The 25771-nt window shown below is 37.5% G+C and overlaps 1 pseudogene; it reads right to left on the reverse strand.

Annotated features, from left to right (window-relative positions):
- Nucleotides 1-8205: 8205 nt before the first annotated feature.
- LOC141281537 (uncharacterized) lies at nucleotides 8206-25515 on the reverse strand (annotated as a pseudogene).
- Between the last annotated feature and the right edge of the window lie 256 nt (nucleotides 25516-25771).

Genomic DNA, 25771 nt, shown 5'->3' on the forward strand with positions numbered 1-25771 from the left:
CATGAACTATGTCCCAGATGTTTCTATTTATTTCCCAACAAAAATAAATACACAATCATTTAATTGTTAACATTCATTAAGAATAGCTTTAATATTATTGCGACTAGCACAACGTGGGGAGACACTTAAGTTCATGTTGTAGTGACTTTTCCATGCTGATTTTTATATCTGAGAAACGGCCTCAATTATTTTTTTTCATCATTTAGTTTCAGTATCTATGAGAAGCAATTGAGATATTAAGGAGATATCCTTGGTAATTTTTCTTATTCACTTTGTGTTGTACTGTTTGTCCCATCTCCTTCACACAAATACAGAAGATTTTTCTATTTGCATGTGGATGAGGTGAGCCACTAGTTATTCCTTGCATGCTACACAATCCCCTTTGTGTTGTTTATATGAGATGAATGGTCTCTTTGTTGCCAGAATTGGAGATGGAAAATGCTACAAAGCATCTTTCGATTTTCTCGATCCATGTAAATCGTGTGAATCAATCAGCATATCTTTCATTGGCCTAGCAACCGTCTGTTCTTATCAGCCGGTCACTCATAATTCTGAGTGCGGTTGAATGCTATCAGAAAGTCTGTCTCTCTCCTCATCTATTATATTTGCATTTTCAATATGGGTGGTTTAAAAGATCAGGGCTGCAGAGAGGGATTTCGGCAATTGATTCCTGCTGCCGTCATTACCAGCAGACTGTTACAGATAGCAGTAAAGGAACAGGGATTTATAGGGACCGTCACACTTTCTTAGTCATTTGGCCTATAGGGCCGCGGGAATTTCTTCATTTTTGTTGTCAGCATGTGGTAAGCAGAGTGCTTGGCGACGCTGTGTTTCAGCCATTGAAGTGGCTGTGCGTTTCAATAGGGACCCTGATTTGATTCGTTTAAAGAGCGCTAACGTATTACATTTGCAATCACTGGACAAACGGATACTGTTGGACTCAGTAAAAGAGGAAAAGGCGAGAACAGAGAATTGTGTTAAAAATGAACATACTGCCTAAAAGTTTACATTTTATATAATCTGATAGAATATCTGTTGAGGAAAGTTTACTTTTTTGGATGGCATAACTTTTTTATTGCTTAAAATGTTTGCGTTTGTGTAAATGTTTTTAAAGGAATAGTTCAACCAAAAATTATGTTGTTATAAACCTGTAAACATTTGTTTGTTCTGATCAGGGCCGTGCACAGGGGGGGTGGCCCTTTGTCTAGAGCCACTGCCTTTCTGCCTTCATCGGCTGAGGTGCCCTTCTCATCACCCACCAACCGCCCCTTAAAGTGTTCTGTTACTACTCTGCTAAAGATCCACTGCTTCTGGTAATCCACTTCATCTTTTCCTGTCCGCTCCAGTGCATCTCTCACATTCTATGTCTGGTCTTTGGAGAGTGGAGAAGACAGTTCCCTAAATTTGTTGGTTTTTCTTGGTAGATTCATTATATTACCTCAGTTGTTGATCAGCTGAATTAGTAATTTGGTAGTTTGTTTTTGTATTTCGGTCAGTATAATATAATATAAAAATAAAGAAGAAATTAAGCAGAAACCCCAGTGCTCCGTCATGCAAGTCAACCGATCCGCACACTTCAAGGGCTAAAGCATACATATCCAATACAAGAGTAATCCCCCATAACTCCGTGTGACATATTGACGTCTTGCGAATCAAATTTATCAGTTTTTGATAGAAACTGAACGTTATTTACAACACTATTAGCGTGAATGCCAAACAGGAAGCGCGCTTTACGTTCGAGGCGATCTTCTTTCTACTGTGGCCGTTTGGTGGCTGTTGGCTATGGATGTTGATCTCTCTGCGCCACCTATAGAGCGGGAGCGTTAAGCGCACTTCCTGCTTGGCAAAAGCTCTGCATTAACGCTGTAAAAATATTTACATATATATTCGAATCTCAAAACTGAAAATCGAATGTCAACCCACGGAACGAATATTCGAATATTCGAATTTTCTGGTCCAGCCCTACTGGAAAGAGAGGCGGCTAAAGGCAGTTTAACATTGCAAACGTTGATTTAAAGCTCTAGCAAGCCAGCACGTAAATCTTGTAGAATTTTTAGCAGTTTGTCACACTTTAATTTGTGCTATTATTTATATTATAATCACTTGTACTAGTTGCTACTAGTAATCTACTAAACATATTTTTTTAAACCATATTAATAGTACCACCCCCCCTTAGTGCCTTTTTTTGGTTTAAGCCACTGCCCCTCAAAATGTCTGTGCACGGCCCTGGTCTTAATTCACCTGGATTTTATTCACCTGGATTGACATTGGGTATTGACGTATTGACGTGACGTGACATATGCCTGATTTCAAAATTCGATGTTGATCCGACGTTAATCCAACATCAAAATCTGACGTTGATCCGACATCAGGATCCGACGTTGATCCAACGTCAAAGTCTGACGTTGATCCGTCGTCAAAATCCGACGTTGATCCGTCGTCAAAGTCCGACATCAAAGTCCGACATTGATCCAACGTCAAAATCCGTCATCAAAGTCCGACGTTGATCCAACGTCAAAATCCAACACAAGTGGAGACAAAAACCTGACAATATAAATGTTTTATTTAGTATAAGTCTGTGGACATTTATTATGAAATATTAGCTTACAACTTAAAGGGTTTCTGCCGATATTAAATAGTCTCAATTCACCTTGACATCTGCTAAAAATTGGGCATTTCATTGACGTCAAAATCCAACATTGGCCTGGTATCAAAAATCCAACATTGGCCTGATATCAAAATCAGACATTGATCTGACGTCAAGACTAGGGCTGTCATTATTATGAAATGGCTGACGGTTAATTTTCTAATAAATTGTGTTATTATGACAATTTATTGCCTCTTTTAGAGTTTTGACAATTATGACGATTAGCTCGGCACTTGCTGTAACAAATCAACCTATCATCTTTATTGTTCATCTGAAAATGATCTTGAATCCTCTTAATATTGCACTCAAACACTCTTCTGTAAATGACTCTAGTATAACCAGGTGATATTTAATGGACTAGAACAGTCAGCTTTGTCCTGAAGAGTGTTACAGTAGATAAAGTGAATTAGAAGAGTAATTTTTTTTGTGGCCAGTGCTTGAAAATTCAGAAGTGTTGCCCATTTAAAAGAGAGTGCATTTGGGTATAACTGTAATTTTGTGAATGTGGTGTGTTTAAGCACACTTTGAGCTGTCCTTGGAGTTTGAGAGCAAATAGAAAATTTATTGAAATAAAGTGTGAACAATTTGACTTTTATATGCCATTTGACTTGATTTTGAGTAATGTTGTCATTGTTTCGGTACAGAGTCAGCATTTCTTAAAGCAGCATTCATAGAGTAACAGTAGAACCTAACTAGGATGTATCACTTGTATCTGATCTCCTCTTCTCTGTGCTTGTGGTGTTGCTGGCCCTGTGAGCTGTGTGGAGTGAAAGCAGAGGGATTTTCCTTTCCAGAGATGAAAAGTAGTTTCATATTCTTACTTTACCCAAGTTGATTTTTTTTCTTTATCCGTTTATTTTTCTTTGGCAAACTTTTACATCACATTTAGTTTATTGTGTTTTTGGTTTGTTATACCGCATATTACACTCAGCTACAGTAGGTTCTTAGAGCTATTATTAGCATTCCTGATAATGAGAGCTATTATTAGCATTATGAGACGTACACCCTTCAGGCTCACACCATGGACTAATAATCTGAAACATCTACCTATACTCTTAAGCTTATTAACCAGACTGTCCTGTGTGTTTGATGGGTTGCATAAATACTGTAGATTTTCTCGTGGATATATTATTTGTGGAAGGGCATTGCAGTACCTAAAGAAGGCACATCATTAATGTTTCAGAGACCACAAAATGAACCTCAGAAGAATTTACGATTGTAAATCTACTACATGCAACCACTAGCAGTTGGAGAGATGAATTTCACATGGATGCAAGTGAAGTAAAAAGTAGAAGAGTGCTAGGACTTTCTAACCGAAGCAAGGCTTAAGAGCAGACAAATGTGATGAATCCCACTGCAAAAAAGTATCTTCCCTTGCCAAGCTCGATAAAGTAATACCATCTCATCTATATCGCCCTAAGTTCTTTACTTGCTTTGATTTCCTTTTTTCTCCATCCCTCTCGCCTTGGTTCTTCTCATCTGATTTGCTCATGATCTTTTCCTAGCTTCGTGACTATCCGCTGTGCTTTGTGACTACTTATTAAAGTGCAATCAGCAGGTAAAATGTGATGTCTCTGACAATCCCATGCATTCCACTAAAGCTGTGTAAGTGTTTACATCTCAATCCCCTCCCTACCATTCACTCTAACCTCATTCACACAGCGTGCTAACCCCGATAAAGTCCTATAAAATTGCCTGTGTGACTTCTGTGTGAATGCATGCACGTCCCATATTTGTTTCTGGGATCGCTTCCATAAAGGGGATCTAGTAACAATGCCGTAACATTTACAGAACGTGTCCTGTATGAACAAAATGCCTTAAGGGGCAGGCTTTAGTGAGGACGCGCGTCATCGCAACAATAAGTTATCATTCAGCTCTTTGACAAGGGGTTTTAAAATACAGATTAACATTCACAACAAGAAATGTCTGCAAACTGGAATGAAGCTGAGATCATGCAGCATAACAAAACAGCACATCACATACTGCTTTATGATCTTAAACAAAAAATGCCTGTGCGTGCTTTCTCTCGAGAGAAATTACGGATAATAAGCAAACTTAAGATGCTGCGGAATAACCTACCAAGTTTCTTTACAATATCTGTTCAAGATGTGTGTGAATGCACCCACAGATTCTGGAAAATCATTGGCAATGTGAATTTACCAAAATCAAACAATCAGACCAATCAAGGTACACATTTTCTGTGTATTTACCATAATCTGTGTTTAAAAAGGGATTCTGTGGTATTTATATTTTTATTTATGCATCTGGCAATTTTTAAAAGTATAGATTGTTTAATCAGTCTTTGCGTTTCCTTGGACTTAACACCATGAACCTGGTTTTGCTGGCACCATGCTGTGTCAGTTAAGCTACAGGAACTTTCAAAGCTCTAAGGCACTGCGTTGTATATTTTGGTAATTGAACAGCATCCATATTCTGTCCTACATGTCTTTTCATATGTCATGTATTTAGGTAAAGAACAATGACAGCTATGAACAATAAACAAGATTGTTCATTTCTGTCCTCTATGCTCAAATGTGACCTGGTGCACCTCAGGTCCATATCTGCATTGCTGCAGGCTGTTCAAGTTTGCTAAGGGTTATGAGCACCACAGGCGGTTTCCAAACAAACAAATGCATAATTAAATGATGGTAATGAGGCAAGAGCTGGCAATACTATACTGTTGTGTGTCTAAGGTCTATGATGGAGCTGTAAAAATCATGACACAGATGCTTTCTTGTTCCAGTGGCTGGCTTATTCTCACCCCTCAGCAGCCCTGGGGCCTCTACTTGCAAATTGCTATGTGATGGCCCACTAGGCCACAGTTACCCCTTTGGATATTAGATTTAAAAAAGCCATCTGGATAAGCCTGGATATTTTCTGTATGAAAAAAAATCATCCTAATGCTAATTTCTGAAGACATAATTGGGTAAATAATCAGGCTTTTATTGTGATTTTTTTGAGTCTATAAGTACCTTGTAATATGATTCATTTAGCAATAAGATAAAACATTTAACTCTGTTGACAGATGCTTTCTTGTATTATGTATATTGTATTATATTATGCCAGTATGTAACAGCAAATGAGCTTTGGCTTAGTATACAAATACTGTAAGTACTTAGAGTGACATTTGGAAAATAGTTATTCTTTGTTTTCAGGAAAAAAATTGGATGTCAATTGTATTTAATCTGGAGAGAGACACACAAGACAAGGCGTCACTAAGAGCTTCATAGCTTGGTAAGGCAACAAAATAATTGTCTCTTTTGAAGTCAAACATTTATTTATTTATTCGTTATATGCAGGCATGTAGATTTGGTAAATGAGGAATTAAGCATTGCTCGTAAATATTTAACTCTGCTGGGGTTCTGACTAAGTCTGTTTACTGAAGGTGCTAATATAGGCACTTGATGTTAGGAGCTATATAGCCTGTGGTGAATATGACCCAGCTGAGATTATAAAGCAATAAAGGCACTTCTTGGATAAATAAGAAGTTATTGTGCTGAAGATCAGACAGGCAGACAGTGAGACATTTTTTTCTTGGTTCTTGTATAATGGATGTTTTAAAAATAAAATGTTTGTATAGAGACTGTGACTCTAATCATTAAAGTGCATTTATTTGATTGGAGAGTGGACTCATACACGCACAAAGGTCTTGAATTCTATGTACAGTAATTACATTACATTTTACTATAGTGAAAGGGTCAGTTTAGCTTGGTTGTTCTTTACAGAGTCAAAACATGTGCATAAAGATAACTGTCTCCTTAGCACATCAGACACAAATAGCCATTTACTATATTTTGTTAGCAGGGGCGATTCCAGGACTTTATAAATGGGGGGGGGCACAGGGGGGACCAAGAACCAGTCAGGGGGGGCAATCAGAAAATTGAAATGAAAATAAATACTGGTTTAGAAAATATTAAGCAAAGTTCCCAAAATCTTGTGCAATGCCACGTGCTCAAATATAGATGGTATTAATTTTTTGTATTTTGCATGGATTAGACAACACAGTTCTGTTCCAGAATAGTTCACTTTAAATAAATTGTCATAATTTACTCATCCTAAAGTTATTTCAAACATGTATGAGTTTTTCTTCTGCTGAACACAAAATAAAATATTTTGAAGAATCTTAGGGTTTTTTATCTCTATCTGATCTGACTTTCATTGTTTATTATATTGTATTTTGACACAACTGAATGCTATTTTTACATATTATCTGTTCTGTTGTCAGACATAAAGAAAGAGTTTAAAATAGCGACTAAACACGACCCAATGTCCAACCAGCTGTTACTTTATACTGCTAAAATCCTGATTTAAATGCGACATTGTCTGATACAATTTACATTGAAGAGTTGATACGAGGTGATTTCGGATGACCTGTGCGTCTCATGCAGGGTTGCTCTTCTCATCTGATTGTGTTTGAGCGCTTTTAATTTAAAATTAAAATGGCTTTTTAGTTTAATTGTAGATCGCGTATAGCGCAGACAATTCAGCGCGAATTCAAAAATATCAGAGAATACTGTTACGTGTGCGTGTGCAAACCGCACCATAGGGAGGGAGAGAGCTCGTGCACAGAGAACTGGTGTATGTCTGTGTGGGAAAACACAACTAACCTTAAGTCATGATACTCGATCAACAGTCTTCTCTGTCAGTAACATCTGTTGACTGTTAACTTTTACGTGAAAAGACAAGTACACGGAGGAACCCAGGTGGAAAACACCGCCAACTTTTAACTCCTTCACTCAGTGTCATTGGCACTGTTGAGGTTCCGCACGCAGCAGTGAGAAAGCGTGCATGCGAGAGAGAGAGAGAGGCGCTGCTGAGCGCTTGCAAGAGCGAACGAAGCCGTTTTAATTCGTAAAATAAAATGTAAATGGTAATCATGAAAAATCAATTTGATTTGTGTTGAGTCTGTGGGGGGGCGCCCGCTCCTTCTTCGCGTTTGCACGAGTCTCAAATCAAACAGTGATTGACAACTGGTCCAAAGGTGCGATGGGTGTCTTGGTGTCTCTTTCCTCCTGTTTTAAAAACGCGCAACTACTGTGCTTGCTTCGCGTTCGCGGGAGTCTCAAATCAAAAAGTGATTGATAGCTCTCTGGTCCAATGGGCATTTTCAGGTTGACAGTAAATCTAGCTGGCCCAATGAGATTGGAGGGGGGGCACCGGGGGGGCAATCATATTCCAGGGGGGGCGGTGCCACCCCATGCCCCCCCTCTAGACACGCCCCTGTTTGTTAGGCACTATGATATTAAAAGGAATGTTTATAATCTTTATAACAGGGATGATTTATTCACATGATGTGAGTTTATAGTTTAGTCTCTAATCTGACATGTACATCGAGGTGCATGCCGTGATTACATGTGATGAAGTAATAGTCTACTTAGATAACCACTAAGTTTTGATAAGAACCCTGATAAGAACATTCAGGCACAAAATTTGAGCTCAGATAGAAAAGCTGCTACTGCTACATAAATGCCACCTTTGTCAAAAATGAGTTAATGAAATTAACCAGGACGTATTATACGTTCAAATATCAAATATTTTCACTTCTTGACTTACTTGACTTAATCCTCTTCGCCCCTTCGGGAGCATAGGGCCTCTGTGAAGTGTCTCCACCGTTTCTGGTCATGTGTGGTCTTCTTCACCTCCTGCCATGAGGTGTTGGCTCTAGTCAGGTCTTTGATGACCCCTCTCCTCCAAGACAGCCGCGGTCTTCCCCTCCTTCTCTTCCCTTGAGGGTTCCACTCCAGAGCGGCTCTCGTAATGGATGCAGGCGGCTTCCTTAAAATGTGGCCTATCCATCGCCACTTTCTTCTTCTGATGGTGTTTCCACTGGTTCCTGGCCTACTTTCTCCAGTAGGTCTTGGTTACTAATCTTCCTGGGCCACCAGATTCCAAGGATGAAGCGTAGTCTTGAGTTGATGAAAGTTTGGAGTTTCTTGATATTAAGTTGTGTCAGGCCCCATGTTTCACATCCGTATAGCAGGATGGATTTCATACTTGATTCAAGTATTCGCAGCTTGGTTTTTAGGGAGATGCTCCTGGCCCTCCAGACTGGTTTTAGCTGGGCAAAGGCAGCCTTTGCTTTTCCTATTCGAGCCTCGACATCCTTGGTTGCCCCTCCATCATTGCTAATGACACTCCCCAGGTACGTAAATTCCTTCACTGTCTCCAACTCTATTCCTCTGCAGCACACAGGTTTGGCCTTCCCAGTTGTTTTGACCCTCATCTCTTTTGTTTTTGTTGCATTTATTACCAGCCCCACTTGACTCGAGATGCGCTCTAATTTCTGCATTTTCTCTTTCATCTGGCTGATGCTATGGCTCAGGAGGGCGAGATCGTCTGCGAAATCTAGGTCATCTAACATGTCCCTCAATGTCCACTGTATCCCTGTCCTTCCTTCTTTAGTGGTCTCCCTCATCACCCAGTCGAGTGCGGTTATGAACAGCAGCGGGCTTAGGAGGCACCCCTGTCGCACTCCAGTGGACATGTTGAAGGGCTCTGTCAAGTCTCCTTCATGGGATACTTGTGCTTGAAAGTTAGTATAGAAAACTTTAATCATGTTGATAATCTTTATGTGGATTCTGTAGTGGGCCAGGATTTTCCACAGTATGGTCCTGTCGACTGAATCGAAAGCTTTCTCATAGTCAACAAAAATAGCATACAATTGCGAGTTAAGTTCTGTAGATTGTTCCACTATAATTCTCAGGGTTGCAATCTAGTCACTACATGATCTGTTTGGGCGGAAGCCTGCTTGGTTGTCTCTAAATTTGGGTTCCATGGCGTTTGTTATCCGGTTAAGGATTATTTTGCAGAGTACCTTGCTGGCAACTGAGAGGAGCGTTATGCCATGCCAGTTCTTACACTGGCTCAGGTCTCCTTTCTTTGGTAATTTTATGATGGTACCTTTCCTCCAATCTATCGGTATCTTTTCGTCTTGCCATATTCTATTTAGGAGAGGGTGGAGGGCTTCAACAGACAGACTGCCTGCCTCTTTCCAAGCTTCTGGGGGTATCCCATCAGGTCCTGCAGCTTTACCGTACTTGAGTGATCTAATAGCTTTATGAATCTCTGCCTTGCTTGGTGGTTCGATATGTATGTCAAGCATTTCCGTTTGAGGTTCAATTTCCGGTGGATCTGATGGCGGTAAACGGTTGAGGATTTCTTTGAAGTGTTCTCTCCAGCGTTCCATTTGTTGTTCCTTTGTTGCAAGCAATTTGCCCTCTTTGTCTTTTACCGACTTGTTTATTTGTCTCCTGCCACCCAAGGTTTTTGTAATTTTGTAAAGGGTTTTCATGTCATGCTTTGAAGCGGCCTCCTCCGCCTCGGTGGCCAAACTCAAGATCCACTTCCTTTTGTCTCTCCTACAGTTTCTCTTCACTTTCCGATCTGCTTCATTGTACAGCTTCATGGCATTAGCCTTCTGATTTCTGGTTCTGCTTTTGTCTATATTTGCTTTCAGGTTGCGTCTTTCCTTCACTTTCTCCCATGTGTCTTGACTCATCCACTCCTTCTTCTCTCTCTTAATCTTTCCCAGAACATCTTCACATGTACTTGTGTATGCTTTTTTGATGATAGACCATTCGGTTTCAATTCCGTCATCATCACCTTTCTCCTCTTCTTCATCTGAGTTGTAACGTAGAGCATCATAGCGGTTTGCCAAGGTGAGTAAGAACTCTTGTTTTGTTTCCGGGTTTTTCAGCTTCTCTACAATAAACTTTGTTGTCTTCCATATTTTCTTCCTACAGGCTGCGAGGCGTATCCTGCAGGTGGCCAAGAGTAGATGGTGGTCTGAGCCAACATCAGCGCTTCTCTTTATTCTGCAGTCTTGAAGGGTTCCACGCCATCTTCTAGAAATGGCTATGTGGTCTATCTGGTTCTCAACAGATCCATCAGGTGATCGCCAGGTCACTTTGTGGCTCTCTTTGTGTGGAAACAAGGTGCCGCCTATTACCTATTCATAGAACAGTTCCTTATCTGCTTCACTTGCAACATTGCTAGGGGCATATGCCTCTATGATGGTTGTGTCTTCTTGACAGCGGGATGTAAACCTCGCCATGATGATTCTCTCTGAGATGGGTTCCCATTCCTTCAGACTCCGTGCACTTGTCTTTGACATGATGATTCCTACTCCTCTTACATGTGTTGGGTGATCTACTGGGAGGCCAGAGTAAATGATGGTTTCTCCACTCTGCAGGGTTGTTTTACCGCTTCCAAGCCACCTCGTTTCGCTTAACCCAACAATTTCTATCTTCAGTCTCTTCATTTCTGCAGCTACTTGATGAATTCTTCCAACTTGGAAAAGGGTTCTAACATTCCATGTTGCAATGTTAGTACGGTAATTTTTTTTCACACTATCAGTTGTTTGATAGCTTTCTATGGTGGACTTTAAATTTTTTTATTAAACATCTAGTGTTTATATACTAAATTTTCCACTGATTAATTTAACAATTACAGTTTGATGGAAAGAATTAAATTATTTTTTTGCTTGTTACGTTTGTTGTAGTTTTGAAACTTTGGTTATAATTTTGACCCGTGCAGAACAATATTTGTTTTTGTTAATGAATGCTATAGAGATGCGAGAATTATCTGATTATTCTTATAAATGTAACATTGTAAACATTTCAAGTTTAGTGCCTATTTGACTGAGAAAAGGGGTGTTTGTAGTCTCACCCCCTCAACAAAGATATTGGACTTCCTACTTTCAGTGATACAAAATTATGATTTTTACATCACTGAAAGATGGAAGTGCAACACTGAAATCTGTATTTCTCCTGTTTCAGCGGAAACTGAAGAAATGTTGCACGACCATTTAAAAACATGACTGGGATTCTAACGATACAAGGCTTAATGCAAATGGGTGAAGTGTCCCTTTAATATAATACATTTCATTTGCAGCATGTGTTAATCACAGATGTGTCTTTATACTCCATATTTCTTACTCTTTGCAAGATGATTGCAAATGTGCGAGTTGAATAGATTTGATTGAATTTTGGTACTTTGATAGAAAATGTTCCATTAATAAAATAAACCCCTTGTCGGTCAAGCACGTATTTTATAGCACCTAAATATAGGGTAGTCTTTGTCCAAACTACTGTATAATGCATGCCTCAATTAGCATTATACTTATTTAAATAGCTTGTAAATGAGACATTTTAAATAAAACATGACAATTTAACAACTTTTAAAAACAAGTTAGTTTTGTTATTATGTATTTTTTTTTAGTTGAAATACTCAGTTTAAATTGGTTTTAAGTTCAGTCATTTTAAAAACATTTAACATTATCTCATATTGCTTGTTTTTCAGTGTATTTTCCAGTGCATTAGCTTAATACGGTAAAGCTTTCCACTTTATGATATCCATCCCAAGGCCATTTTTGCCCAAATAGGTTTATTGATTGTGGTATTCACAACTGAAATTGAGAGTGAAACACTCAATGATCTGTGCGTTTTGAAGAGTACAAAATTACTATTCTAACAATAAGCCAAGAGTTTTCTCAAGATGAAAAAAAATGAAGTAGGACCATATTCAAAAAGAGAAGTGGCAATTCATAGAATTGTCAGCATCACTGAACTCATGTAAATCATTTAAATGCTGACAAAAAGGATAATTGCATTGGCTTTCATTAATTGACCATTCACATCCTAGACCGTCAACAAACATGTTTTTAGTGTCAGCAGGATATGGTTAGATATATGACAAGTAAAGAGATATGTCTTTTGGAGACTAATTTACTTCAGTCACTCTCTTGTATAATTTCTTTGGCAGGGGATGTTGCTATTGACGGCCACTTAGTCAATCCACTTAAAAATGCATCTGCAATTAGCTGTTTTTTAATTGGTTCTGGTCCTCCATTGATTCTATGTCCTTCCAAACTTCCTTTAATTGAATGAGGTCACCTTATGAGTGAAAAGATAATCATGTTTGTATCCCCAAGCTGAAGAAATATAATAGAAATGCCTGCACATTTTCATTCTGGGGTCTTTTGATAACTATGATGATGATGATTTAAAGAGACAGCATTGCTCTGTAGGGACTGTTACAGGAGCTATTTGCTTTGCTGCTGCTCCATGTTCAGTAAACCTATTTTGGGCTTATGAAATGATTTATTAATTCCTCTCAGCTCACTTTATTTGTTTGTGTTTTGTTAGCTTAAAAGTTGATAGTAGTACAGTCCAGTAAGACATTTTCCACAGAGGACAACAATTAGTTTCTGCTTTGTTTTGATCCACTGTGGTATCAGTAGTATTTAACAGGATTTCAATTTTTTAAATATCTCTCATCATGGATTATGGAATGGAGCTGCATACACTGAGTACAGTGTAAATGATTCCGTACAATCAGTTGATTTGGTATTTTGAACTGAACAAAGTGTTCACCAAGCCATTTTAAAACACCTGATGATAGAGAAATGTTACAATTGCTGGCTACATTTGATGCAAAATCAACCATGGCACTGTTGTTTAGATTCTTATGCAATAAAACACTCCCAACCAAACTGAAGTTTAATAAGCTTAATTAAGAAATTTGATGAGATTGAATCCTTTTGTGCTTAAGAATTTTAATGTTAAATTTGTGTACATTTTCTTACTTAAAGGAAATTATTTGTGCTTTAGAGTATTAAAACAAATGGTATCAATGTAATGTTTGCACTGGTGTAATACTGTATTTATACATTGTATTATAAGCCAAAATTTAAGCTTTTGAGATCACATTCACTTAGGAAGTGAGAGGGGATGGGGGGGTGTTGCTGTGTTTTGAGTGGAAGAAAACAGTGAACAAAATAGAACAAATGGCCCCTAAATGATGGTCGCATTAGCAAGGTTTGCTCTCCACTGAAAAGGCTCTCAACATGTCAGCATCATTATCAATTTAGATTTGAATACATATGGTTTTATGTTATTTCAGCTCATCATTTCTTTTTTTAACAGTATTTAATATTTAATAAGTACATTAGATATTTAGGGTGTCACGGTTTCGATATTTTAAATCGAAATCGATCAAAATTAATTCACAACCTCGAACTTCGAAAATTAATAAATGGAGTCATTGATTCTGCCACGCCCCCATGCCACATCTGGTCTGCTTGCCAAGCGAAAAAAAAAAAACACGTGTTGAGTGCTGCGATTCAAGATCCTGTGCGTGTGCTACCCAGTCTCACAAAGTTTCGTGATATAGTCACGTATTTTTTTGATTCTTTTTTCGTGCTATTATCACGAAATTTCGTGTTTTTTCGTGATCGTATAACGAATTCCTGTTTTCGTGTGATTATCACGTATTGGTTACTCAACTGCTTTTTCCTATTTTTAAACCATTGTCGCTTCGGTTTAGGGTTAGATTTGGTGCTTGCATTAAAATGTCACTTTATATATTGGTTTATACTATTTTTTCTGATTTATTTTTTTATATGTCGCCTGACGTTGGGGTTAGAGTTGGGTTTGGTTAGGGATGTCATTTTATGTAAATCTAACCCTAAACCGAAGCGACAATGGTAAGAAAATAGGACAAAACAGTTGAGTAACCAATACGTGATAATCACACGAAAACAGGAATTCGTTATACGATCACGAAAAAACACGATATTTCGTGATAATAGCACGAAAAAAGAATCAAAAAAATACGTGACTATATAACGAAATTTCGTGAGACTGGGCTGGCGTGTACCATATTTTTCCACTGGCAGCACGACTAACATGGCAGGGCATCTCCGGGTTCAAGGTCAGATATTATATTTCATAAAAGTCTAGTCTAAAAATGGCATAGCAACCTGTTCTTTAAAAAAAGTAAAAACCGAGAATTAATTTGTGATCTTAGAATTGAAAATGTAATCGAATCAAGGATTTGGAGAATCGTGACATCCCTATTAGATATACACTTCAAATCAACATACTCTTTTAAGTTTTGACATAACTTATAAAAACAAGTTGAAATTGTTCAGGCTAATTTGTTGTTAAAGTAACATAAAAATATATGTTCATTTGACATAATTTTACAGTATAAGTCGGGTGTCTTTGGGCAAAAAAATAAATGGTGTTTGATGCTACACAGGGATATGCCTTGATCATCCACGTATATAGAATGGGTCAGTGCAATTTTCAAGGAAAAATGAGGCTTCCTGTAAATGCTTCAAAGTCTACTGTATATCTGCAACGTGATCTCATAAGAAAATGTGTGTATTTTTACATAATACATTTCAGTTTTTATATACACACTAAAACCTATGATATCAACTTATGACAGGGATAATAAGTTAATTATTTACGTATTAAAGGAAAACACCACAGTTTTTCAATATTTTACTATGTTCTCACCTCAACTTAGACAAATTAAGACATTATTTTTTTACTGTTTACACCTAATCTTTGTACAGCGTGTAGTTAAAGTGTTAGTATTAAAACTAGCCCCATTCATTTCTTAGGATCCAAACATTAAAAGTGAGACCAGTCTGGTATATTCAACAGGTGTATGAGTCCAAAATCTGAGTAAAAGTGATGGCATCACTTTATTCCCCCTTCATTTATTTTTGTGTGTGTGTTTGAATCCATTGTATCTAGTGTGTTTGTTTGGCAGACTTTCTATGTGTGTAGCCTACATTTCTTTACTGGCCACAATAAAAGAGCCTCCAAATCAGGTTATTCAAAGGTGTTATTTATTTAGTCAAAAACAAACAAGACATCTGGGCCAGCAGGCGCCTCTGTTCAAGCATTCATTCCAGAAATCAATTATAGTGCAATGAATGTGCATATGAGTCAGGCAAGCAAACAGTCCCTTAGAAAATGTGTTTTTGTTATAGTTTTATAATGTCATTAACTGTTTCTTTGACCTTTTATATAAGTATAAATTATATATCAGTGGGGTGCCTTATTTATGCAATTAAAATTTCCTCCATGCTGTTCTAAAGTTCTTTGTTTGTCAAGGAAATAGAAAGCAGACCAACAGTAGCAATGTTATCTTGAATAAAAGTTATTTCTTTTAAATAGACAACCTGTCAACCTCCAGTGGCTCCTAAAATATATCCTTGATCTTTATTTAGTTAGGAATGTGTAAGTGTAAATGTTTTAATATTTAATATGTTTGTTTATTAACTCAATACACTGTTTTGGTAAGCTGTTAGATTGTGCATGATGACATTGAACTAGAATAAGTATCACAGCATCTCTAAAGGAATAGCATGTGGATTTGTCCATTCATGACTTGCATTTATTCATTTAATGTAATTACTTCTGTAGCAAGTGTCAAAGCTTACTGTGATTAGGCTTAGTCACTGTTATTCATGTTGTCTAAATAACATAACAGAAACAGCAAGCCTGACTATTTTGTTAATATTGGGAATAAATTATTTGTATCATGCTTGACTGTGCAAAAAACACTGACTGAAGTCGCCCACCATTTCTGCCAGTCATTTGCTTTTCAGCATTATCACCTCTATAATGAACTTCCTTTACCCTTCCTTCCTTCTCTTCTTTTCTTTGTCTTCCCATCTGCCGTTATCCATGATGGCTGTGTGGAGAACCAGCAGAGCGTTTCTGAGGTTCAATCTCACAGATGAACAACTACAGGAAGTCAAGCAGAACATTAGATGAAAGACAAATAATAAAGGAGAGAGTGGGTGTGAAGAGGGAGAGGTGGAGAGAACCCAAAACCTGGCCCAGTTTTTTACCTTTTATTGTCAGAGCCCCTAGAATTTCACCTTAGTGACACATTTTGATCTATTAAATCACTCAGAGACCTGTACCATGTAAATAGTCAGGTTCTTAATTTTCTTATAGGAACATCAATCTGTGCCCTTCCCTTATTTGAATGGTTTAGGGTATTAATCCTCATCTGCTATTTCTAAGAGACAGAAGACTATTACAAGCTTGACACTAATGAGCTGCACATCTATGAAATGAGGGCTGGCTCTGCCAGCTTCATTATAAAACTAAAGTGGGGGCGGACAAGGAGAGATACCCACCAAAGAAGAGAGTGATAGCCTAGGATGGTGCTTTCATCTTAGTCTACCTAGAACATTTAGAGTATACATATAAAAGTCCACATAGTGCTGGGCAACATTTTAACTTTCAGTTCTCCTCATATGTTCCAGTATATAAATATACGTTCCCAGCCCCTGACACAATGTCAAATGGCAAGACAGTTCACATTTTAACCAAACAGATGTAGTCATGGATAATATGCCATACTTTTTAATACATCTCAGAAGAGATCCACATTGGAGAACATGTCTGTCCTCAATGATGACATGAATATGACACATTTTTGTAGGCCAACCCGGAAGTTAGCGGGATACTGCTTACCTCGACAAAAAGCCCATTCCTTTTTCCCATAGACTTTTGGATTATCGCAAAAAAAATAAGCTCTGTGTTTAACAAACGTTCATGACGCTTACACATTTTGTCCAACATGATAATTTTCACAGATGAACACAACTTTTATAATTTTATAATAAAGTCTAAATGCGTTTACTAGAAATAGAAAGCTAACCTTTGGCTACAAGTGAACCACACCAGCTGTCTCTCTTAATCAACGTCGTCATTACCACTAAGCTTCCTAAGCTTTTATTAAATACATTTAAAACATGCTACCATATAAGTAAATAATATGTGGATGAATATTTGTGGAGAATTGTTGAGAAATGTTGTGTTGTTTTTGAGATCTTCATGCGTGATGACTTCTGAAGTCCCTAACAAAGAATGTAGTCCCTTTTAAAGACACCTAAAAACTTTAAAAGATCACGAGAGAGGGTATTACTGGTGTGTCTTATGTTGTAAAATAAAACACACAAATATCTTGGGCTGATGCCAACCCAATATTTTATTTAAGGAGTTTAACCAAAACCCCATTGAAAAAACATTTACTTTGGGACGATGGAACTGAAAATGTTAAAATGCTAACTCACTTCCTGGTTTTGTACTCTATTTAAGGGCTGGTTGTAGGAATAGTAGTTAATTTAAAATGGTTTTTGGGAATTTTGTTTCCTGTATATGAGTAAGACTTTCTATTTTAGAGCATAACATTTTTTAAACATTTTTATACAGTTTTTGTAGCATCATTTATTTTTAAAGAGGCACCACCTTTTGCCTCTAACAAAATGTCCTCCCAAGTTCCATCTTCATGGAGCTCATAATAGATGGTGCATTTGCAAAGGACTGTGCTTCGACAACCATTCATCAGCTACCACAGTCTCCTCTGGAAATACTAGTTCAGCACTCTCAGACGGCAGTGCTATAGCCTGTTACTGATACAGCCACATACCAGTGAATGATGGCCATTTTAAGTATGGCCCCACAATATATTGACCCCCTCCATAATAGTTAGTAGCTTACTTTAGCCATATTTCGGCTGAGCACCTTGTCCCTCTATATCTCGGCAACCCTACCATGTTTTATAAGCCTCTAGGTTCTTCACTTCTGTTAATATTTATTTATTTATTTATTTGGTTAACCCAAACTTAGTAAATCTTTGAACATTTTGTCTCCTTCATTTTATTTCCCTTAACCCCATCATAACACAGCATCCATAAAAAATAACTACAGTATAGCTAAAACCTGCAAAACCTGAAGTTATTTTTAGACACAACTTCTCTCCACCCCAATCAGATCAATTAAGTATTTATTGAAAACAGTTGCGCTGGAGGAACTATGACGCTGAGTGTTTACGGTTATAAAATAAAGCAATTTTTTTATATAATTTCTCCTTTTGTCTTTAACCATTTGTTTTGTTTTACTTTTTAAAGTCTAGTCTAGTTTGTTTATTTTAGTTTGGTTGTTTTTCGATTTTTCTGATATGCTTAAGTGGTCATTTCAAACCAACCTGATCTCACGAATTTCCGTGGCATAGTCACGGAATTTTTTGCAAATTTTTCCGTGGAATTCTCACAGATTGGTTACTCAACTGCTTTTTCTATTTTCTTACCATTGTCGCTTCGGTTTAGGGTTAGATTTAAATAAAAAAGTTTAGAAAAAATAAAAGAATACATATAAACCAATACTTTAAGTGTCATACTAACGCAAACACCAAATCTAACCCTAAACCGAAGCGACAATGGTTTGAAAATAGGAAAAAGCAGTTGAGTAACCAATCCGTGAGAATGCCACGGAAAAGAAAGTCCGTGGCAGAGGTACGGAAATATGCGGAGATCCGTGAGAATGCCACGGAAAAATTAGCAAAAAATTCCGTGACTATCCCACGGAACTTTGTGAGATCATGTTGCTTCAAACTGTGTAATTTGGTGTGGAAAAATAATTACATATCACTTTGTGTCTGAGACAAATGTTGGTATTTTAATTTAATATTAAAAATGATTTATGATGGCCAGCTAATTGCCTTCACTGTATGCTGAATCGCCTCTGCCGAAGTTCTGAAGGCATTAGGTACATATATCTTTACAAGTTTATCCTAAAGAACAGAACAGGATACAGTGTGATCTTTGCCCTGCCACAACTAGCAACTCAATTTTATTATTGGTTTTTGGTATGCCCGGTTTAAACAAACATCAGCGTGAGGACTTTTATTGGGAATGTCGGATATCATTTAAATTATGTAAGTAAATAAGGTTTTCAGAAGCTGTTTCATGAAACACTGTTAATGTTTTCAGTTGTGGCTAACATCTTTGCTATACAGTATTTATGTCACAGTCTGACAAATAACAGTGGATGTCATGCAGTCTGCCTTGACTTTACCCAAGACCTTAGGTTGAGTTGTTCAATCTGATAAGCAACAGCCATGAAGAAAATAAGTAAAAGTTGCACCATGTGCATTCAGCTTTGTGACTTACCATATAAAGTCTTATTTTTGGACCCAAAGAGTGGACCAATAAATGGATAATTCACCCTAAAATGAAAATTAATCCATACTGTACTCGACCACAAACCATCCTTGACTTTCTGCTTATATAGTGTATGTGAATAACGGGACATAACAAGACAGGGCTCAACATAAAGGACTGCCTGGGGCAAGCATGAAAGACGTTCGGGCCAGTAAAAAGTATTGTCACTTGCCCAATCGGGCCAGTACTTCAACATCAGTCACTAAAATATATTTTCATCAATGTATATGTTTTAACATCTTGGAAGCAGACATTTACTTATGTAAAACACGACGAAAGAAACAATGAAATATTTTGTACAGTTTGCTGTCAGTTGGAAGGCTTTTTTCATTGGAACATGTTGTTTATGCAAACATTTATATTTGACTTTTGAATTATTATTATTATTAAATATGTGACACTGACATTTTTTACCGGGCCAGTATGAGATATTATTTGCGTTGAGCCCTGCAAGGTTTACATTTTTTATTAGTATGTGTGTTCCCTGTGTTTGAACCCATGATATTTTGCACTGCTAATGCAATGCTCTACCACTGAGTTACAGGAACACTATATTAAATTATAAACTGTCTCTTTTCTGCTTTATAATGGCATTGAACAGCAAATCAATCACTTTTTGTTATGTTGGGTCAGAGGTCAGCCTCTATCTTGACCTCAGCTCTCTTGTGAACATGCATAAATTAGATCTTGATGAAGCACATTGTTACCAATGTAAACATGAGAGCTTCGATCAGATGGCTTCGTGTTTCCAGACAAACCGTTAAAGATCGCCACACACGTGCCTCCCAGAAATCCTGTTTAATTCATCCGATAAGAGGGCGACTTCAACTTTGCTGAAGTGTTTTCAGTTAAGTGCGCTGTGTGCCTCAGACATTCAGCCAACAGTCCGTGGGCGTGACGTCTAAAGCTGAGACCATAATAATACAGACAGAATAACTAGCCTTGCTAACAAAGTACCAGAATGAAGTCCTGGCTTACTATAGACGGTTTCATCGGACGCACGTGATACACGTCTGGATCCGAACCTTACTTCCGGTTTCGTTTTTTTAATGCTCTGACTAGTTGCTAAACTGATCTATAAAACAAATGCCTTGACGAAAATAACAAATGTTTTGGTTTTGGTTTCCTATGTAATCTATGTGTTGTTTTTTTGTTTGTTATATAAATAAACTACGTTTAAAGAACTTTGTTGTTATTTATTCTTAGCGGAGTTTACCGGAAGTTGCGTGCGGACCGCGACAGCGCTTGTTTATGTTGTTACTGCTGAAACGGTCTATACTACTTATCAAGACTGCACAGCATACATTGCATAATATTGCCAAGTGCTTTGTGATTACATAAACACAGACAAGTGATCTAGATATATTAAAGATAATTAAATTTGTATACATATCATACACAGTTCACATTCTATATACTGCTGCTGTACGCTGTACAGTATGCTGCTCTGTACAGTATACTCTAAAACATGTTGTCTTATTTTCAACCCAGTTTTAAAACAAAAAGGATAAGCCCAACCTGTCGGATTATAATTTAACCTACGCCGGGTTGTTTTAATCCATTGCTCGGTCAAGTATAAACATTAACCCTGTGGCTGTGTTTGTCTCTTTTTGACCCAACTCTGGGCTAAATTTAACCAGGTATTTTTAGAGTGTGTATTCTGCTCTGTACAGTTAGTGAGTCTTGTCATGATGGGAACCGACTGTGACTGCTCCAGAGGTTTACACATCTGTGTCCTCCTGCAACAGGACAATCTGATGGTCTGTTTAGTTCAACGACAACATCTCAGCAACCATTCATGTGTGTCACTTGAGTGAAAAGTCAACGTGCCTTCAGCACACGTGTGTCAGGATATATGACACTTGACAGGTGTGCTGCTGGGAATTAAATGATGTAAAAATGAGGCTGCATCTTTCAGTAACTTCATCTCACTGATGCTTCCATGGTAACAAATAAAAGATAATAGATTTATATATTTGCATGTCAAAACATCTCCCTCCCTGTGTGTTTGTCTCAGTCCCTTGAGTTTTACAATAACCAATAGTTTAAGCAGAAAAAAAAGGCTTTAGTGTTGACCCCTTCCCCAAAAAAAAGGATAACAGAAGAAGCAGTTGACTCTGTGTGCTTACATTTGGGTTGAGTATAGACGTCTGAGTGTCTGAATGGGAAGATGAAGAAGCTAGTTAAACACCAGCTGTTTCTCAAACAATGCTGTTGATTTGTACAGTAACCGCCCACAGGGTCTATGCTTGTTGCTGGTTCCGCTGGCGCTTCGAAAGTTGTTATTACCTAGACGTGTCTATGGAGAACTCCTGGCCCTCCATTTGTGTTGCATGGCGATCACAGCTGGAGACTTTAAATGTAAAATCTTTTTCATCACTTAAATGACACAGATATTCAGCTAATTAGCCACCCAGTTTCTTTTCAACAATCTCTCAACTAAAAAATGCTCCTCTAAAAATAGCAGTAACAATTTTCACCCCGCTGCGCTCATACCAGGCCTACAATCACAACCCAATATGTTTCATCAGTTACCTATAGAGAAACAGTGAGGCAGGGGGGCTTTCAAAAGTTCATCTCATGTGAATGTTACATACTGTGCAGGATTTGTTTACTTACAACAAATGAAATTATTCCAGCTATAAATGCAAAATACATCATAACAAAATCATCGTTTTTCAATCTAAAATAACCTATAGTAGTAGCATTACTACAAACCTTTTTGTTGCTCAGTTGGTGGAGCATTGTGCTATCAACAGCAAGACCATGTGTTTAGTTTTTTAGTAAATGCACTTAAAATGCTTGAATCAATGCTATATAAAATAACTCTTTAAATACAGTAAACGTGAAATATTTGCATCATTTCCATTTCCGTTGGTGTACGTTTAAAATTAAAAAAGCGCCCCGTGACAGAGGGAAGCCAGATCAACGCTGATCAAACTCTTGGATTAATAACTTTAATACTTCTCTTTACTTTACTCCAGATATACTCCAGAGAGGACCGCGTCTGCAGCACATCGTCATTTTAACTACTTTTGGTACTGATTTTAATATTCGCAATAAATAAGTTGTTGTGATTTACACTTGTCTGTCTGTTATGCTTTTTGTAACAGTAATGTTAAATGATTTTAATAAACTGTTTTGCGTAGGACTTAAAATATCTTTTGAATGCTATATTGTTACTAATATGTTAAACATATCTGTCCGTTACATTGCATAATATAAAAAGAATACATTACAGTACTTATTTAAACATTTTGTATAAAAAGAGTTTGGTTTAAGGGTAAGGTTTAGGTTTAGGGTAAGGTTTGGGGTAGGGTTAAGGTGGTAACATATCACTAAAATGGTTAAAAGGAAATTATACAGCAATCTTTATGGAATGAAAGATACGTAAATGTTTTAAGTTTTTTAGCTGTCAAAACGTAATAATGCTACGTTTAAATGTTGTAAATACGTCTACATTGTATGTTTTAGCATCTATTTAAACGTACAAAAAATGTTTTTTGTTTTTTAAAGATACGTTTAAATACTACGTATTAACAGTGGGAACAGGCTGTGTCACCACATCTGCTTGCGGTAGTATGATATCATGGCAGTAAGGGGGTGTGCACACTAAAGCTTTTACGCTTGAGGCCGGTGCATGTTTTCAATGGAAGCTCGGCGTATTTCAAGTAAGCCAGCAGTTAGCGGTTTTCTTCTGCGCTGAAAACAGGCGCTCAACGCTGAGCGCCGAGATTTGAAAAATATTCAACTTTGGGTGAAAAGCTCTGCTTGTCAATGTCAGTTCTCACACAGCCATCCAATCACAGTCGAGAAGGGGCGGGACATTACCACAGCAACCAACGGCTTATAGCTTAAGTATCACAGCTTCCAAAGCACTCAGCTAAAGAAAACTGACAGCTTAAAAAGTATAGTAAAAAGCTATCCGTAGCCTGTGCGTAGCTCTGCGTAGCCTGACGTGCACCTCGCAAAAATTTTAACAGCGCGTCAGTTCTATGCGGACTGCAAACGCTGTGATTGGTCCACCAGAACCCCTCCTGTCCCAACTGCATCATAGGTTTTTCCGTTTGCGACGGTGAAAACAAAGATGAGCCAAGTTGAGAAGTGATTTTACTCAAACTGCAACAAAAGTCACTGTTTATTTACTTCCATCATTGCTGGTCTTCTCAAATCATACACAACAAGTTGCTGTTTCTTTTTGCTATTTTGGGTTAACTTGCCAAGCTTCTTCTTCTTTGACGGTTGCGCTGCTGCTGTGGTTACACGCGTGGATACTGCCTACCAGCGGTCTGCGCATGTGTTTGCACGTCGACGACGACGCAAAAGTATAAATGAAAACCGACGTGGAACCTAGGACCTACGCACAACTATAACGAGCCCTTTACGACATTCCAATTCTGAGCCAGTTCTTTTGTTGCCAGTTGCGCAAGCATATTTAATTCCATACCCGGAAACGTGATCCAGAGCTCTGCTTAGGGGTGGGTTTCCCGTACAATGAACCATGTTGGTTCAACAATAAAGTTGATGACGTCCAGACAAGAAGGGTGTGGAGTTTTAATTAATCTGTTAAAATCCCTTTAATGTCAGATTATTGCTGTAAATAAGGTGCATTGCATCTAAAGATGTATTTAGTTTTTGTTTACAAACTTAAAGACATGAAATGTAATTTGTATATATTTAAACTGATGGATATTGAATGCACTGCATGTTGCTTGCTTATAAGTCGACACTTCATACTAATTAGGACCTATGCTTCTAACCACAGCTGTCTAACTGGTGTTTGGACATCTAACATATAATGTCAGTGAGCCTGATTGTGTTTGAAAGCACTTTATTTTGAGATCTGTTCAAATGAAAGAAGATCATGTAATTTAATGCTGTGTGGATGAAAGTGCAATGTTTAATCATTTCTTTCATTACGATGAAAATAAAGTTTTTTACTAAAGAAAAGCAGATTCTTGTTTATAGCCTATATGCTGTCAATTATAGTTGGTATAAAATTGGTATCGTAATCAGCCAAGAAAATTGCATTCAGTGCATCTTTACTTTTTCCAAAAGTTTGTTGCATATCTGTACTCTTTATTAAATAATGATAACATCTAGGCCTAATTTAAGTCTGATACTGAATTGTATTGTCTGTTTAGCACTGAAGCTGAGGATCGAGATGCACCAAAGTGGTTCATCATCCCATAGTAATCCAGCACATTGACACTCCTGTTTTTTGTCATCGTTAATGATATGTCTGATTATTAAATTGTTCTCCCCCTTGGCAATGCACTCATGTACATTAATACAATGATAGCTGACTTCTAATTATCCAAATGCTCTGTTCTGCAGTCATTGGGTATGTATTATTCAGTCCAAATGTTTCTTCTAATATGCCCTTAGTGAAAGATCACCAATTTTCAATGGAAGAAGGCCAGTCAACTTGTCTACGAGAAAGAAATGTGCGTTCTCAGTAGTCTGCACAAAACATGTGTAACAGCATTACTAACTTTATATAGGAATCAGTAATGTAATCTGAAATTTACTGTGCAGTATAAAATGTAAGTTGTTTCTTGCTTAACCTCCTTTTCAACCTCCCACAGGTAAGTACAGTGTAGGTGGTTTGGGACTAGCTCTGTTATTCTGGAATTGAAATATAAAACATTTTACAGATAATGCTTTGTGTAATAAAAATGCTTTGTGTTTAAATATTTCAGATATTTTTTCATATTAATGTATTTCAAAAAGAATTAGAGATCATGCACTCTACAAAATGTTTAGACCTACTAATAGTGTTTTTAAATTGTAGGTGTTTTAGTTTAGATTAGTTATTCATTTATATCCAGTAATTATCGTTATTAATCCAGTACAGTGCAGAAGTTATGTTGTCCACTTTGTGAACTTTTGAACTTGTGGCAATGAAGACATACTCAAAACATCCCTTGAGACAGATACACAAGTGCATGCATCTTCGAAAAGTGACCCAAATCTATCAGACTCTTACTTCACTCATTCAGACAGATTCTGTACAGCTTACTCACCATCCTCCGCCGACTTTGTCCATTTTGTCAGACTTCCTAAGTATTTTGCATAGAGACTGTCAAAAGCCTTCAGTTCTGCCTACAGTCAAACTCGGTGTGCTCTGGTTCAATTTGTATTCAAATGAATTAATGCCGTCACACATATTTCTGGATTACAAATGTCATACTTTTTTTTTTATAAAAGTGAGCCTTGTGCTTGTTAACATACAGAAAGCTCAACCCCTGAGTGCAGCACTTGAAAAAAAAAATAGAATTTGTTATTCAAATGAAACCGTGAGA

This window comes from Paramisgurnus dabryanus, chromosome 2 (assembly GCF_030506205.2).
Source record: "Paramisgurnus dabryanus chromosome 2, PD_genome_1.1, whole genome shotgun sequence".
NCBI lineage: Eukaryota > Metazoa > Chordata > Actinopteri > Cypriniformes > Cobitidae > Paramisgurnus > Paramisgurnus dabryanus.